At 40.9% G+C, this 15464-nt stretch overlaps 1 long non-coding RNA gene across 1 annotated transcript in view; it reads right to left on the bottom strand.

Moving 5' to 3' along the window:
- The window catches only part of LOC107127200 (uncharacterized), a 29487-nt gene extending 22196 nt beyond the window's left edge, over window positions 1–7291 (bottom strand). The window contains exons 1-2 of the long non-coding RNA XR_001484731.3: window positions 7218–7291; window positions 5599–5704 (exon numbers count right to left, since the gene is read on the bottom strand). This is a non-coding gene — a long non-coding RNA (uncharacterized lncRNA). The remainder of the gene's footprint in view (window positions 1–5598; window positions 5705–7217) is intronic.
- Between the last annotated feature and the right edge of the window lie 8173 nt (window positions 7292–15464).

Genomic DNA, 15464 nt, shown 5'->3' with positions numbered 1-15464 from the left:
AGACAGAAAGAAAAAAAAAAAATTGAAGAAATGATGGCCAAAAAACTAAATTTGATGAAAACTGTAAATCCACAAATCCAAGAAACTCAACAAACTTCAGGCAAAATAGACATAGAAAATCACACCAAGGCAAATTATCATAAAAGTGCCAAAAAAAAGAACATCTTAAAAGCAGCCAAATAAAAAATGACACACTTAATACAAATAAACAAAAATAAGAATGTCAGCAGACTTCTCCAAAAATATGCATGACAGAAGACAATGGAGAGACATGTTTAAAATACTAAAAGAAAACACTGTCAATGTAGAGTTTTACACTCAGCATACTTACCTTTCAAAACTGAAGACAAGATAAAGATGTTTTGCGAAAAACAAATGCCTAAATAATTCTTTGTCAGTAAACATGCATTACAAAAAAAGGTTAAAATTCCTCGGGCAGAAGGAAAATATCAGATGGAAATTTAGATCTTCACAAAGGGATGAAGAGCAATGGAAATGGCGAGTATAAAAGACTTTAATCTGATTTTTTAATGTCTTTAAAAAGATAGTTGACTATCTAAAACAATAAGAAAATGGTATTCTGGAATTTTAACATATGTGGAGATAAGACTGAATGCTTTCTCCCTAAAATCAGGAACAAGGTCAGGATCTCTGCTCACACCACTTCTATTTAACATTGTACTGATATTCCACCAGTGCAATAAGGGAAGAAAAAACAATTAAAATCATAGAGAGTTAAAATAATGAAGTAAAACTGTCTCTATTTGCAGATGGCCCAATTGTCCACATGAAAAATCCCAAGGAATATACAAATAGCTACCAGAACTAAAAAGTGAAGTTAGCAAGATCACAGAATACAAGATGAATATATAAAAATCAATTGCATTTATATATACTAGCAACAAATAATTGGACGTTTACTTTTAAAATATAAATATACCATTTACAATCGTGTCAAAAATATGAAGAGTTAGAGATTTGTCTAAATATGTGTAATACTGACATACTAAAAACTACAAAATAAAGTATTGCTAAAAGAAATTAAAGATCTGAATAAACAGACATACTATGTTCATGAATGAAAGACTCAAAATCATTAATGTACCAACTTTTCCATATTGATCTAAGGGTTTAATACAATCGCAATCAAAATCACAGCAGTCTTTTTGCAGAAACTGGTAAGCTGATTCTAAATTTTATAGGGAAATGAAATGACCTGAAATTGCTAAAATAAATTTGAAAAAGTTAGAAAGTGTTCACCACCTGATTCAAGACTTACTGTAAAGCTATAATAATTAAGTCAGTATAGTATTTATATGAGGATAGACATACAGATCAGTGGAACAAAAAGGAGTCCAATAATAGATCTACTCAAAGATGTCAAGGTTATTCAATAGGGAAAGATAGTTTTCTCCAACAAATAGTGCTGGAACAATTGGATATCCATTTGGAGAAATAACAAGCCTAGACACTAACCTTTCACAATACATAAAAATTAACTCAAGAAGCATCACACGTCTAAATATAAGAGCTAAAACTATAAAACTTCAAAAAAAATCCATAAGAAAAAATATTTGTGATCTTGGGTTAGGAAAATATTTCAAAAATAGGACACAGAAAATACAAAGAGAAACATGACAAATTAGACTTTGTCAAATTAAAAACTTTTGATCTTTAAAATTGACTATTAATAAGAATACAAGCCACAAAATGGGTGGGAGAAAATGTTTGCAAAATTTGTATCTGATGAAAGACTTGAATCCAGAACATACTAAAAAACACAATTCAATAATAAGACAACTTGATTTTTTAGATGAGTAAAAGATTTGAACAAAGAAAATATGAATGGCAAATAAGCACATAAAAAGATGTTCAACGTCATTAGTCATTAGAGAAATGCAAATTAAAACCACAATGAAATACCACTATACTCTCTCTGAAATAGCTAGAATTAAAAAGACTGACAATACCTAGGATTGATGAGAATATGGAGCAACTGAAACTCATACATTGCTGGTGGGAATATACAATTATACAGCCATTTTGGAAACCATTTTGGCATACGCTTATCATATCACTCAGCAATTCTACTTATAGTATTTACCCGAGAAATGGAAGCATATTTCTATACAATGTTTTGTGTGCAAATGTTCATAGTCACTTTATTAATAATAGTCAACAACTGCAAATAACCCAAATGTCTATCAACTATGAATAAACAAGCATATTCTGGTATATCTACACATTGGAATACTACTCAACAATATAAAGGAAATAGTTCATGCTACATAAAACAACATCGATGAATCTTAAAAGCAGTTTGCTAAATGAAAGAAACCCAAGACATACAACTACCTAACTGTATGATTCAATTTATAAGAAATACAGGGAAGGGCAAAACTAAAATGATAGAAAGCCCAACGGTGATTGCCAGGGACTGGAAGGAGGCAGAGGTGATTAAAGGGAAAGAAGCATGAAGTAGATTCTGGGTTGATGGGAATATTCTTTATCGTGAGTATAATGAGGCAGTGATGATAAATATTTGCCAAAACTTAATGAACTGAACACTTAAAAGGGTGAATATAACTGTATGTAAATCACACCTGGAGGGAAAAGCTGATTAAAAAAAAAGTTTAAGGAGATAAACAGGAAAACGAGGCCAATGATTATAATGTAAATGTCTAACGCAGCAGGAGTAGGCAGCTTCTAGAATCTTTCAACCCTTCTACCTGCTGCAGCTGCTGGATTGGATCATTGGATCTGTTACCAATTAAAGAAGCTTACAAATGCTGAGAAGATATTCTGTAGCTGAAAGCACCACCTTTCCCTATGTAAGGCTACTGGGGAACCTTTAGAAATCTTCTACTCTTCCTAATTGGCCAGGTATGGATTTGCTGACGTAGGGAGGGGGTAAACTTGCAGGTGATACTGTGCTTTTATGTCTTTCATCTTATTAAACTCTCCCAACAATCTGAAGGTAAGTAGTTATTTCCACTTTGCAGATAAAAAAATGGAAAAGGCCTAGAGAGAAGAATTTGGGTTTTTAACTTTGAAAGGGATCACATCCATATCCAGACACATTCTCATGAATTTTTGGAACAGCAAATCACAGAAAAAAATCTCAAAAGCATCTAGAAGAAAGAAAAAAAAAAATTAGCTACCTCTAAGGAACAACATTCTGCCAATAAATGCTCAAGGAGTTTGTAAAAAGAGTCTTTTGTGCGTTTCCGAAAGCTACATCAGGTAGGATTGAGAGAAAATGGATAGCATCCCCTTTAGGACTGGTAAAGGAAACCAGAGACTTCGTAAACAATAGCATGACAAAGAAGCCAAGGAACGTCAAGGGAAGGCCCAGAAGCCAGGGTGACTACAGCAGGACTAAGAAATAGGCCTGGAAGGCCAACTTGGTGTCACACTGCAGAAAACTTTATGGCTGAGAAGAAAGAGTAATGATTCTCCCTGCAGCTCTCTGTCCCATGCCTCATCTTTCTATGACCTTTGAATTTCCTACTCTCTCCCCAGAGACCTACTGATCCTCCTAACTAGAGAGTCTAGCACTGGGAAAAGGAAGAGTCCCAAGTATATCCACAACCACTAGCCTGGTAGAAAAGAACAAAGAATCCTCATGAAGATAATGTTGCAAAGGAGAAAAGACAAGGTGTATACAGAGAAAGCACAGGAATTTGTGAAGAATAACGAACAGAGCTAATATCTGCTGGCCTCTGTTTGACTGTCCTGTGCTAATGTCTACGATGCTTCAGGATTTACAGATGATGGTACACTTCTTCCACTCTCCCCTAAACCCTCCTACCCTAGTTGGATTGGAAACTCTTATTTTGATCTTCAAGTACACCCTGAGAATAACACCAGCACTACAAGTATAAACAAGTAAAGGCTAGTTGAACTACCCAAATTTTCTGACGTTCTTTCTCCTAGTTTCTTTGCTCCAGAAGTCCCAAACTTTTCCATTCCTGAAATTAATTCTCTTCCTTTAGCTTTGGTGCATCCCTGACCTTGCAAGGTTCAAAGCCTGCCATGTGTTGTGGTCTAAGCTATTCTCTCCCTCTTTTGCTTCTAGGTGAAAGACAAGGGGAGCTTTGGACCCCAGGAGTTGAGGGAGCGGAGGTGGCCCACTCTCTGGCTCAGCTTCCTCTTTTATTTCTTTTGTTCTCCTCAAGTATCTCAAAACAATTTCAGATGCATCTCCCATTGGCATGGGAGATCAATCTGACAATAACTGCCCATTAGGTCTAGATAAGTGATTCATGCCCAACTGCACCCTTGGCTAGTGTCTGATATAATTTTACTTTATAATCCTAAAAGAGAATTTGCCCCTTCCCAACCTTAAGTCACATTACAAACTCTCTCTCTACCCTGACATTACAATTAGCCCCATTATCCTCTCCCAATTCCTGGAGTTCCCTGTGTAAACAAAGAGATAGGAAAAGGAAATTCTGCCACACATCTAACACTTCACCAACTTCTGGTTTATTTTAATGCATTCCCAGAAAGCCTCTAGAGGGCAAGCACCAAGCCTTGTTTGTGGTTGTACTCTGCATGTCTGACAAGTACTTGCTACATGGTAGATGCTGAATAAATGAAAAACGAATACCTCATAGTTTGCTTAAACTGGAAGAATTATACAAGATTCCTTCATGCACAGACCTGCAGGCAAGTCCATGAAAAGATGGCTCTCTGTCGGCTTTCAGCATTCCATCCACTTCAAACATGGCTCCAGGTACCAAAAATGCCCTCATATTTTGGTGCAATGCACAGTCCGTACTGGAGGGATGGGCTATGGTTTTCATGGTAGGATTTAATGTGTGGGTTAGACTGTCAAAAAAGGAAAGGAAGGCCAGGCGCGGTGTCTCATGCCTGTAATGCCAGCACTTTGGGAGGCCAACGTGGGCAGATCACCCGAGGTCGGGAGTTCGAGACCAGCCTCACCAACATGGAGAAACCCCGTATCTACTAAAAATACAAAATTAGCCGGGCGTGGTGGTGCATGCCTGTGACCCCAGCTACTCGGGAGGCTGAGGCAGGAGAATCGCTTGAACCCGGGAAGCGGAGGTTGCAGTGAGCCGAGATTGCGCCATTGTACTCCAGCCTGGGCAACAAAAGCGAAATTCCATAAAAAAAAAAAAAAAAAGGAAGAGAAGAGAAGAGAGAGAAGAGAAGAGAAGAGAAGAGAAGAGAAGAGAAGAGAAGAGAAGAGAAGAGGCAGCAATGAGAAATGTTACCTACAAGATGGCGGAAGACCAGAGGGGATGGTAAAGAGCCACAGGAATGAGAAAAAGAACGAATAACCTGCACTCTCCATGTCCCCCACTCTCACAGCTATCTAGACTTTGAATCCACTGGAGAAGCAGCTTGGTTTCTGCCCTTCCTGAGTTCACGGGCTCAGTCTCCTTGCGCTCCTACCTTTTCAAGTGTTCAGTTCCCTGGCAGACAAACCAGCAAAGTTCTACCATAGTTCTATTTCTGTCGCTCCTACGCCATATGAATTAAAAGCACATCAGTGAGAAAATTAACTGGAAGGAATAAAATTTCATGGCCATTTGGCAGCCTCATGGTTCAGTGCTACCAGCGGCCCCTCACCTTTGGCTTCGGGCGCCGTGCACAAGCCAGCTCCCGTGGGCCACCAGCCACCACCCACAGTGCTCTTCACAGTCATGGCCTTGGTAGAATGATCAGACCACTACATCTGCAAGGAGGGAAATCCAGGTCACCGAATGCCTTCCCTCTCCTCTCCAATCCTCTAGCCTATTTCCTTCTACTCAAAATCTCCAGCTATCAGTGCAATCTCATCCCGCAGATCTTTTCTCGAGGAAGATGAGAGGAAGGCACCCTCCCCGCCCATCTCCACTTTTGAAATGACTCCAGGAGTGCCAGCTGTACAGACTTTTCCAGAAGGGTGTCGGAGGAGAGCGTGGCGCATTCAGAGCACCAAGGCTCCCTGATTATGCAAGGCACACAAGAGCGCCTCTATTCATCACCTCGAGGTAGACTATTAAATCTCTGGAAGCCTTCCACACGGTTTAGTAACGGAGATCCATTATGCCCTCCCTCAGGTTCCATTGAGCACCAGCAGACAAACATATGGTGAGTAAGTTCTAATGGAATTCCACACCACATGCAGGCTCTGCACAGAGCTCTGTGCTGGAGGGAAGCTGGCCCCAGGCAGCCTTTGATGGCAGCTCCTCCAAGTGGTTTCTGCAACAGGATTTTCCTGCTTTCACCAAGTAAGGATATGAGGCATGGAGAATTTATTTCCGTTTTCTAGTAAAGCGTTTGGTGAGGAGTGTGGACATCTTCTTCTGTCCCCAGCTTGTAGAGGAGCTTATTAGCTGACTTTGGGTAGGTCACTTGGCCCCCCCAAACCTTTGGTACCTGTCTGTGTAAAACTGCCACGAACAATACCTGTTGTCTATTTCACAGGTGTTGTAATAATGAAACAGCTCAATGGACATATGATGTTTTGGAAAGCATTTCAGATTTGTATCATTATCACAACCCGCCCCTGGATTTCCCGCCTCCAGCCCACGTCTATAGGCTTCCTTCCATACAAGAGCCAACTGCATTATCCTTAGGAGAGTTAAAAATAAAACAACAAATCTAGAGTATTGATGATATTGATAACAAGAAAATGAATTTTCTACAACTCAGTAGTTTTACAGTTCCTTTTTGGAAGCCATACCTTTTAAAATAAAAACCTATCTTCTCTCTTTGTCCTCCCTGTCTCCCATCTCCCCTCTCCTCCCCCTCCCCCGCCAAAAAGTGATTACGGAGTGAGAGCCATACTGATTATTTTGACTGATCAACTGGAGAAATTTAGATAAATTTGGCTTTTCATTAACTGCAGCTGTTGTTTCTTTCAGTGCTTAAATGCAATTTATCATTTGAATGTGCCGGCTGAGGAACGTTGCTTGAGTTTTCCTTTGCTTTCAATCATTAGTCCTAACAGTATAAATCCAATTTCTTTAGTTAGCCTTTAAAAAGTGTCCCATTTTCTGTCCTTTATGATTGCTCTTATTGAAATATTAAGTTTTAGGATCAGTTCTCTATCACACACACCACTATCAACATACTACTATTCAAACCCAAATCCAGCTTCCATGCCCTGAAATCACAAGTGCAAAAGCCCAAAATCTCTCAAGGCAGCTCTCCGTCTCCGTACCTCAGTCCCAGCCCATCACCATCCCCACCCACCTGCTTACTTAGAACAATGTTTAATTTGGTCACCAGATTCAAATATGCAGAAGTAAGGCCTCACAAACTCAACAAGATTTCCAGCTCCAGTGCACAAAAAGAAAGTTGTGTAGTTCCACATGACTTGACTGTGAATGAGAGCCGTGAAGTGATAAACGACCTCCAAACAATACTGGCTTCTTTAAATTAAACTATTATTCATTTATACAGGATGATGACTCATGATTATCTGGACAGGAAGAGAAAAAAAATGAAGTAGGAGGAGATAGCCTTAGAACTTGTTTCCTGTTAATGTTCTAAGAGTAACATCATGCTAGTCTTTATGTGGTTTCTCATTATTCCTAGCACTTTAGTTACCAATTTAATTATTCTATTGTTTCTCTTGGAAGAGTAGGAGGAGTAGACAGGCTACATTTTCTTTTTTTTCCACACCATGATGGATTAAACGTCAAGAATAATTAAATGCCACAGGTTGCTAGCCAACAATTGAACGCTGACATCTTTTAGGAGAACCTACCAAGGAAAGGAGAAAATAGAAATATCCTAACATCTCAGTGTCTTTGCTGACTTCATTTACATAGGCAGGGATCCCAACATCTTAAACTAAAATGAAAAACAAAAATAATAACAGAGCCTCTCCAAGCTAATAATTATTCTGTGCTTGGAATGAGAGTGTTCAGAAGAACCAGACATTTATGTCGAAACGTTTTACAAAGTAGGAGAAGTCCTGTGCACTCTGGCATATGAAAACAACAAAGATCGTGGATCATCCCAGAGACTTTAGAAACAACATGGGGCCATTTTCAAAGGTTCTGATTCTGAGATTTTGTGGGCAAGGAAACAAAGGAAATGTTATTGGTTAATTTATCAATAATTGATAGACTAGGCTGTACTTCCAGTTCCATTTAAGAACCAACTACAAATAAAATTGTTAGCGCATGGCTGAGTAAGAACTATCTGGGGTGGATGAAATTGAGAAATATTCACTGAAACGCTAATATTTCATGAAGACCAGAAGACCAAAGTCAGTTTTGTTATGAAGGACCCTGAGGTTCCAGTTCACTTTGAAATGCCGAAGCCAGGCACTTTCAGGGTGTTCTATTCATTCTGGCAAGCAAAGACATCTTCCAAACACACAGCAGTGACTTTATTCGAGCACAAAAGTTGGCCACTCTGGGATTAGCAAAATCTAGACAAATGATAACCTAGATAATGTGATCTTCTCTACAAGCACCCAAGTTTTTGTGAGGAACAGCTTAACTTTTGTGTGTTTACCACAAGAAGACTCTCAACTGTCCACATGGCTTGAGTGATACCTGATATCTCTAGAATATTATGGCCACACATGTCCCCTCTCTTGTTTGATTTTTTTGGATCTCCTCTTTCCCCAAAGCCCAGTCTTCCTTAATATAAAGAGGTTGGTCTTGAATCTGCATTCTCTGGTTCCTATCCCTTTAGCATCACTCATTTTGGGTGGCCAGTCACTCACTTACAGGGCACGGACAAAGTAACAGACAAACCAAAAGCCCTTCCAAACCAAACAATGAAGGCCAGGCCAGAAACTATCAGCTCTTTCTGGGAAGCTGAGACGCAGTGCCCTGAGCAATGATGGAACCTGACGGGAACAGAGAGCACAGCCCACTCATCCTAGTTACAAAATATCAAATTCTTAAACACCAACAGATCTTCCTTTTCTTTCTCTATCAAGAGTCACTGGTTAAACACTTGACCACATGATGTGCCCTGACTACACTAAAATCTCAAAATTTAACACTATATAATTCATCCATGTAACTAAAAACCACTCTTGCCCTTAAAGCTATTGAAATTTTAAAAATAACAAATAAATTTAAATGTAAAAAAAAATAAAATTAAAAAAGATAGATGTGCCCTGAAAGCCTAGAGCTCTACAACACCCCTGAAATATAACCCTTCTCCAGGATCCCAGGAATGTCAAAAAAGGAGAGCTAGAACATAGCTGTATTAGTCCATTTTCACACTGCTGATAAAGACATACCCAAGACTAGGCAATTTACAGAAGAAAGAGATTTAATGGACTTACAGTTCCACATGCCTGGGGAGGCCTCACAATCATGGCAGAAGGCAAGGAAGAGCAAGTCACGTCTTACATGGAGGGCAGCAGGCAAAGAGAAAAGCAGAGCTTCTGCATGGAAACTCCCATTTTTAAAACTATCAGATCTCATGAGACTTATCCACTATCATAAGAACAGCACAGGAAAGACCCGCCCCTATGATTCAATTACCTCCCACCAGGTTCCTCCCATGACACATGGGAATTGCGGGAGTTACAATTCAAGATGAGATTTGGGTGGGGACACAGCCAAACCATATTAAATGGCCATCTCTCACTTATCTCTTAGACCCAGATCCTTGACTTTGACATGAAAATACCTTGGGAAGCTTTCAGAAGCACCATGCCCAGACTCTACCCAGAGATTCTGATTCATTTACTCTGTTGAGGCCCAGCATTCATGCTTTTTTTTTCTTTTTTTTTTTCCTTTGAGATGGAGTTTTGCTCTTGTTACCCAGGCTGGAACAATGGTGCAATCTGGACTCACTCCAACCTCCGCCTCCCAGGTTCAAGCAGTTCTCCTGCCTCAGCCTCCCAAGTAGCTGGGATTACAAGCGTGCACCACCACACCCAGTTAATGTTGTATTTTAATAGAGATGGGGTTTCGCCATATTGGTCAGGCTGGTCTCAAACTCCTGACCTCAAGTAATCCACCTGCCTTGGCTTCCCAAAGTGCTGGAATTACAGGCATGAGCCACCATGCCCAGCCATTCATGCTTTTTAAAAGCTCCCCTGGTGATTCAAAGTTGAGAACCACTGCTCTACCTAGATCATATTCCAACACACAATGACAGTTTCTCTTTTTCTCTTCCAAAGGCTAAGATGTTTACATTTCAAGTGAACTGACTCTCTGTGAATCTCAGAGTTGAGAGAAGCTCTGAAGCTTCTCAACACAGTAGGTGTCTCAGGATTGTGAGATCATTTACAACCAGCTAACACAAGGCACACTACGTCCAGCCCTCCTTCTCTTTGCTTTATTCTTGCTAGTCCAGGTCTCTTGGCAAGAACTCCTGAGAAAGTTTATCTGTGGGAGAAGCTCTGACTTAGGCTTGAATTCAGAGATGAAAATTTCCCTTCTTAGGAGTCTTCAGCAGAAATGAAATAAAAGTGAATGATTCTGGGGTCCCAGGATACTTGGAAAAGATCTATGGTCCAAACAGGGGTTAGGACAGCTGAAAACCAAGCTAACCTACATCACCCTCTCAACCAGCACCTAAGCCTTCAAAAAGAAAATGAAGAACTTGGGCAAAGAGCCAGTAGATCCCAAACATAACACCCATCAGGAATGGTGTCCTTGTCTCTGGACAGGGACTCTGAGACACTCTTCTCTATTTTATTTTATTTTTTTTATTTTATTTTATTTTTCAGAGACAGGGTCTCTACCTGTGGCCCAGGCTAGAGTATAGTGGGTGATCATAGCTCACTACACCTCAAACTGCTGGGCTCAAGCACTCCTCCCACCCTTAGCCTCCCAAGTAGCTGGGATTACAGGAGTGTGCCACCATGCCAGGCTAATTTTGGTTTTGTTTTGTTTGTTGTTGTTGTTTTTGGTAGAGATGGGGTCTCACTGTTGCCTGGGCTGGTCTCAAACCTCAGGACTCAAGCGATCCTCCCACCTCAGCCTCTCAAGCATCTGGAAGTATAGATGCATACCATCACACTCAGCTAATTTTTTAACTTTTTTGTAGAGATGGGGTCTTACTATGCTGCCAAGGCAGGTGTCAAACTTCTTGGCTCAAGCCATCCTCCTACCTGTCTCCCAAAATGCTGGGATTATAGGGGTGAGCCACCGTACCTGGCCTCTTCTCTGTTTCAAATAAAAACACCTACATGAGCACTTTGGAAGCCAAGGTGGGCGGATCACTTGAGGTCAGGAGTTCGAGACCAGCGTGGCCAACGTGGTAAAACCCTGTCTCTACTAAAAATACAAAAATTAGCCAGGCATGATGGCATGCGCCTGTAGTCCTAGCTACTCAGGAGTCTCTGGCATGAAAATCACTTGAACCCAGGAGGCAGAGGTCACAGTGAGCTGAGACTGCGCCACTGCACTCCAGCCTAGGTGACAGAGCAAGACTCCGTCTCAAAACACACACACACACACACACACACACACACACACCCCTAAATGACATATTTATTGCATTTGGGATATTGGATTTAGGACATTTCTCAAGAAGAGGTAGTATTAATTACACATTTCACATTTGTACAACATAGAAAGAAATATTATGGGGGGTAATCAAACTGTGGGGGAATGGGCCTGTTCTGTGTTACCATAATTTTAGGACTTAATATAATATCACATACTAAATATGGGTACAACATGAAAACAAGTAGCCAGAGGTCACAGAGTAGCCATTAGCATAGAGTCTAGCCAACAGAGGAAATCAGGAAATCTTTCTGAGATGGATAGAGGATAGATGGATAGAGGATGGATGGATGGATGGATGGATGGATGGATGGATGGATGGATGGATGCATGGATGCATGGATGAATGGATGGAGTATCTTGTGAACATCCTTCAAGCTAGTGATCATGAGACTATTGATAAACAAGAAGGAGTGGCACTCTCCATGGCATATTATTGATCTGGGCCCACTGCTACCTTCCATCTATCATTGCAGTTGAACCAGAAAGGTCTGCCTCAGCTCCAGGAGACCTTCTCTAAAGCATGTTTTCATTAGGGCTTTCTCAGTTGCAAATGGCAGATCCCTACTTGTAATGGCTTAAGCCACAAACACAATTGTTGAAAGGATATTGGAATATCTCAGGGAATACAAGGATAGATGCACTTTAGAATCAGAAACCATTTAGAACAAGAACTAGAATCGTGCAGGGAACCAGTTTTTTCTTCTTTCTGTGCATCTGTTTGATTTTTTCCAGTGTATCTGCTCCATTTTCCTCTGCCATATTGTAGAGTCATTCTTCCTATTTGCCAGAAACATTTTTTATAGCAGAAAACGTTTTTTCAATGGTTCCTGAGTTCTGCATGATACAAATCCTGATACCAAGAAAGAGTCAAAATTGACTCTTAGGACCAATTCCAAATTCCTGGGAAAAGAGGACATTGGCCCAGTTTGGGTCAGCTCTCCACTGCTGGACCAATCAACTATGTCAAGGAGTTAGAATTAGGCCGTGTACTCTGTTGGCAACCATGAGAAAGCGAGGGGAAAGGAAAACATTCTAGAAAGATAGGTGAGCTAGTCATCCAAATCCCTACAAATAGATTGGCACTACTGGCAAAATTCTTGAGCAGCCCTGAAAAAATTGTCACATATGACTCTTCCTCATCTTCCATTATTTCTGCACCCACTCTCAGCCCACACACAAACCTCTGCCATCAAGCATCCAAGGCTTTCAAGCAATCCAAAGCCCCTTTACTTTGAGACCCAACCCATGTGTACATCCCCACCCAAACTCCAGCTTTTCCTTCACAACATAGAGTTTTCAGGATTCAATTAAAGCCCCAGTTACCTGGTTGGCCCCCCAGGAACTTTGAAAATAATCTCAGCACACAGCCCTGATGGATAAAGAGGGAGTAGGGTCGGGCCTGCATGGGGGAGACAGGAGCCAAAGGTCACTCTGTGTTCAAGATCTAGACATAACTCACACCGGCAGAAGACAGTCTTCACAGGGTCCTTCTCTAATGTTCTGTCATTAAAATGAGGCAGCTTCTCTATGTATGTGTCTCTGTGTTTCTTTAGATTTTTTAACTTCTACTCCTAAACCACTGCCCACCTCTCCTGTTTAAACTCCTGATCGACCCAATATTCCTTTGTGATCAGAGGTCAGCTTACACACTGACTGGATGGGAGTCATGGGCTCGGCCCCTGCAGTCCAGTTAGCTATGTTCAAAAGAGAGAGTCATGTGCTATAAACTCTTGCTACTCCAGATGTGTTTGTGGACCAGCAGCGTCCACATCACCTGAAACCTTATTAGAAATGCAGATTTTCAGGTCCCATGCAGAACCTACTGATTCAGAAACTACATTTTAGGAGTTCCCCTAGGTCATTTGTAGATTCATCAAAGCTTGCAAAGTGCTGGTTTAGAATATGTCCCTTCAAGTTGGGAACTGCCTGAGCTGCTTCACAAGCATAGAACCAGGAACAGTGCTAGAATCTCTGCCTCTTGTCAAGTCCACTAATCCCATTGATAATAGTATTGTCTACTCCTCCTTTTAGAGCCATTTATATCTTTTTTTATGAACTCTAGAAAATCACAAAATCTGCAAAAAGGGAAGGATCTATTGGTGATATTTCAGGCACTGTTAATGGGGTAGTTAAAAAAGTGAGAACTGTTCATTTGTTTTGGAAAAGATTATGGGGGTGTTATGTTTTGTTTTAAAATACAGTCCTTTGCCAGCCTGGACAACATGGCTAAACCCCATCTCTACCCAAACTACAAATAATTAGCCAGGCATGATGGTGCATGCCTGTGGTCCCAGCTACTCAGAAGGCTGAGGTGGGAGGATCACTTGAGCCTGGGAGGCGGAGATTGCAGTGAGCCAAGATGGCAAGCCAACACTCCAGACTGGGTGAGAGAGTGAGACCTTATCTAAAAATAATAATAATAATACAGTCCTTTGTCATCCATTAAAGCCTCAAGAGAGGCTACTTATTCTGCTTACTAATCTGTCTCTATGTAAAAACAGCCTTGCCCAAGGAAATAGTTCGGATTTCTGCTATAATCAGTTTCTTTTTTTGTTTGGTTTTTTGTTGTTGTTGTTTTGAGATGGAGTCTTACTCTGTCACCTGGGCTGGAGTGCAGTGGTGCGATCTCAGCTCACTGCAACGTCTGCCTCCCAGGTTCAAGCGATTCTCCTGCCTCAGCCTCCTGAGTAGCTGGGATTAGAGGCACATGCCATCATGCCCAGCTAATTTTTATATTTTTAGTAGAGACGGGGTTTCACCATGTTGGTCAGGCTGAGTCTCAAACTCCTGACCTCTTGATCTGCCTACCTCGGCCTCCCAAAGTGCTGGGATTACAGGGATGAGCCACCGTGCCCATCCCCTACAATCAGTTTCTGACTTTAAAACATCATTGCCAATTCCCTACAGAAAGAATCTTCTAAGATCTTCTGTCCAACATCCTCATTTTACAGATGTGGGAAACTAAGGCCAGAAGAGAGAGATACTGACAAAAGGTCAAAGAGGTGATTTAAGCTTCGACTGATGCCAGATCCCAGGGTTCCTTGCTTCTACTTGAGGGTTCCCTTCACTAAACAGAGCTTCCAGAGGAGAGTCACTCCTGCATGTGGGCCTATTGGGCTGACACGGGAGGGCACAGGGCAAGTACTTCTGAGACAACATGTTGCTGGTGAGAAGTGGAGACAAATATTTGCCAAATTTTGGATGAGGGCCTGGAATCCAAGAGTCTGCCCCACACACCGTCTCTTATAATATGGATACCACAGGACCTTCCAGAACATTCTGGAAAAGCTTTTAAGGAAACAGCAACTACAAAATATGAAAATAACTGCCCCCAGCTGCTCCTGGGGTCACTGTATTCTGATTGCAGCTGTGGAGAATTGTTGAATTCCATTCTCCATGTTGCTCTAAAAGCATTTCAAAGAAGTTCAGAGAAAGCCAGGTGCACTTTGGTAAACTGAAAACTATTTGTGACAAACCATCCATCACCATCTCTCTGCATTTACCATCAGAAAGAGGCAGGGGCCACAGGGGCAGAAGGCCAGACCCAAGTCAGAGGGGGACACTCACATTTCCAGTTGCCCCTGTCTTTCTGGACCACCCTAGAATAAGGCATGTCCCTTTGTGCCCTTACCAAGGATATTTTGGAAAAGAAAGATGAAGAAGCTTCAAATATTTCTGTTTGCCATATACCTGCTTCTCAAGAATTGTAAGAATCTGTGAAGTTAAATAGAAAGTTCTTCCTGTGAACATTATTTCATAAATGCTAATTATTATGACACCATATTTATTTTAATACCTGCCCACTATAATTACCTCCAAGCTGGAGACATTTGTTAAGAATCATTGTTATTTGACTAGTTTTTCTCATTATTCAGTCTTATAATGTAGAAATATTAATATTACTGCGATCCTTCCTCATATTTGTAGAATGCATCTCTTGGGAAAGGAGAGTAATGAGGAAGAAAGAAAGATGATAATGTTTAACAACAAAAAAAGCCAGAATTTATTACT

This window comes from Macaca fascicularis, chromosome 13 (assembly GCF_037993035.2).
Source record: "Macaca fascicularis isolate 582-1 chromosome 13, T2T-MFA8v1.1".
Lineage (NCBI taxonomy): Eukaryota > Metazoa > Chordata > Mammalia > Primates > Cercopithecidae > Macaca > Macaca fascicularis.
Note: the sequence above shows the minus strand (reverse complement) of the source record. Positions and strands in the feature narration are given on the sequence as shown.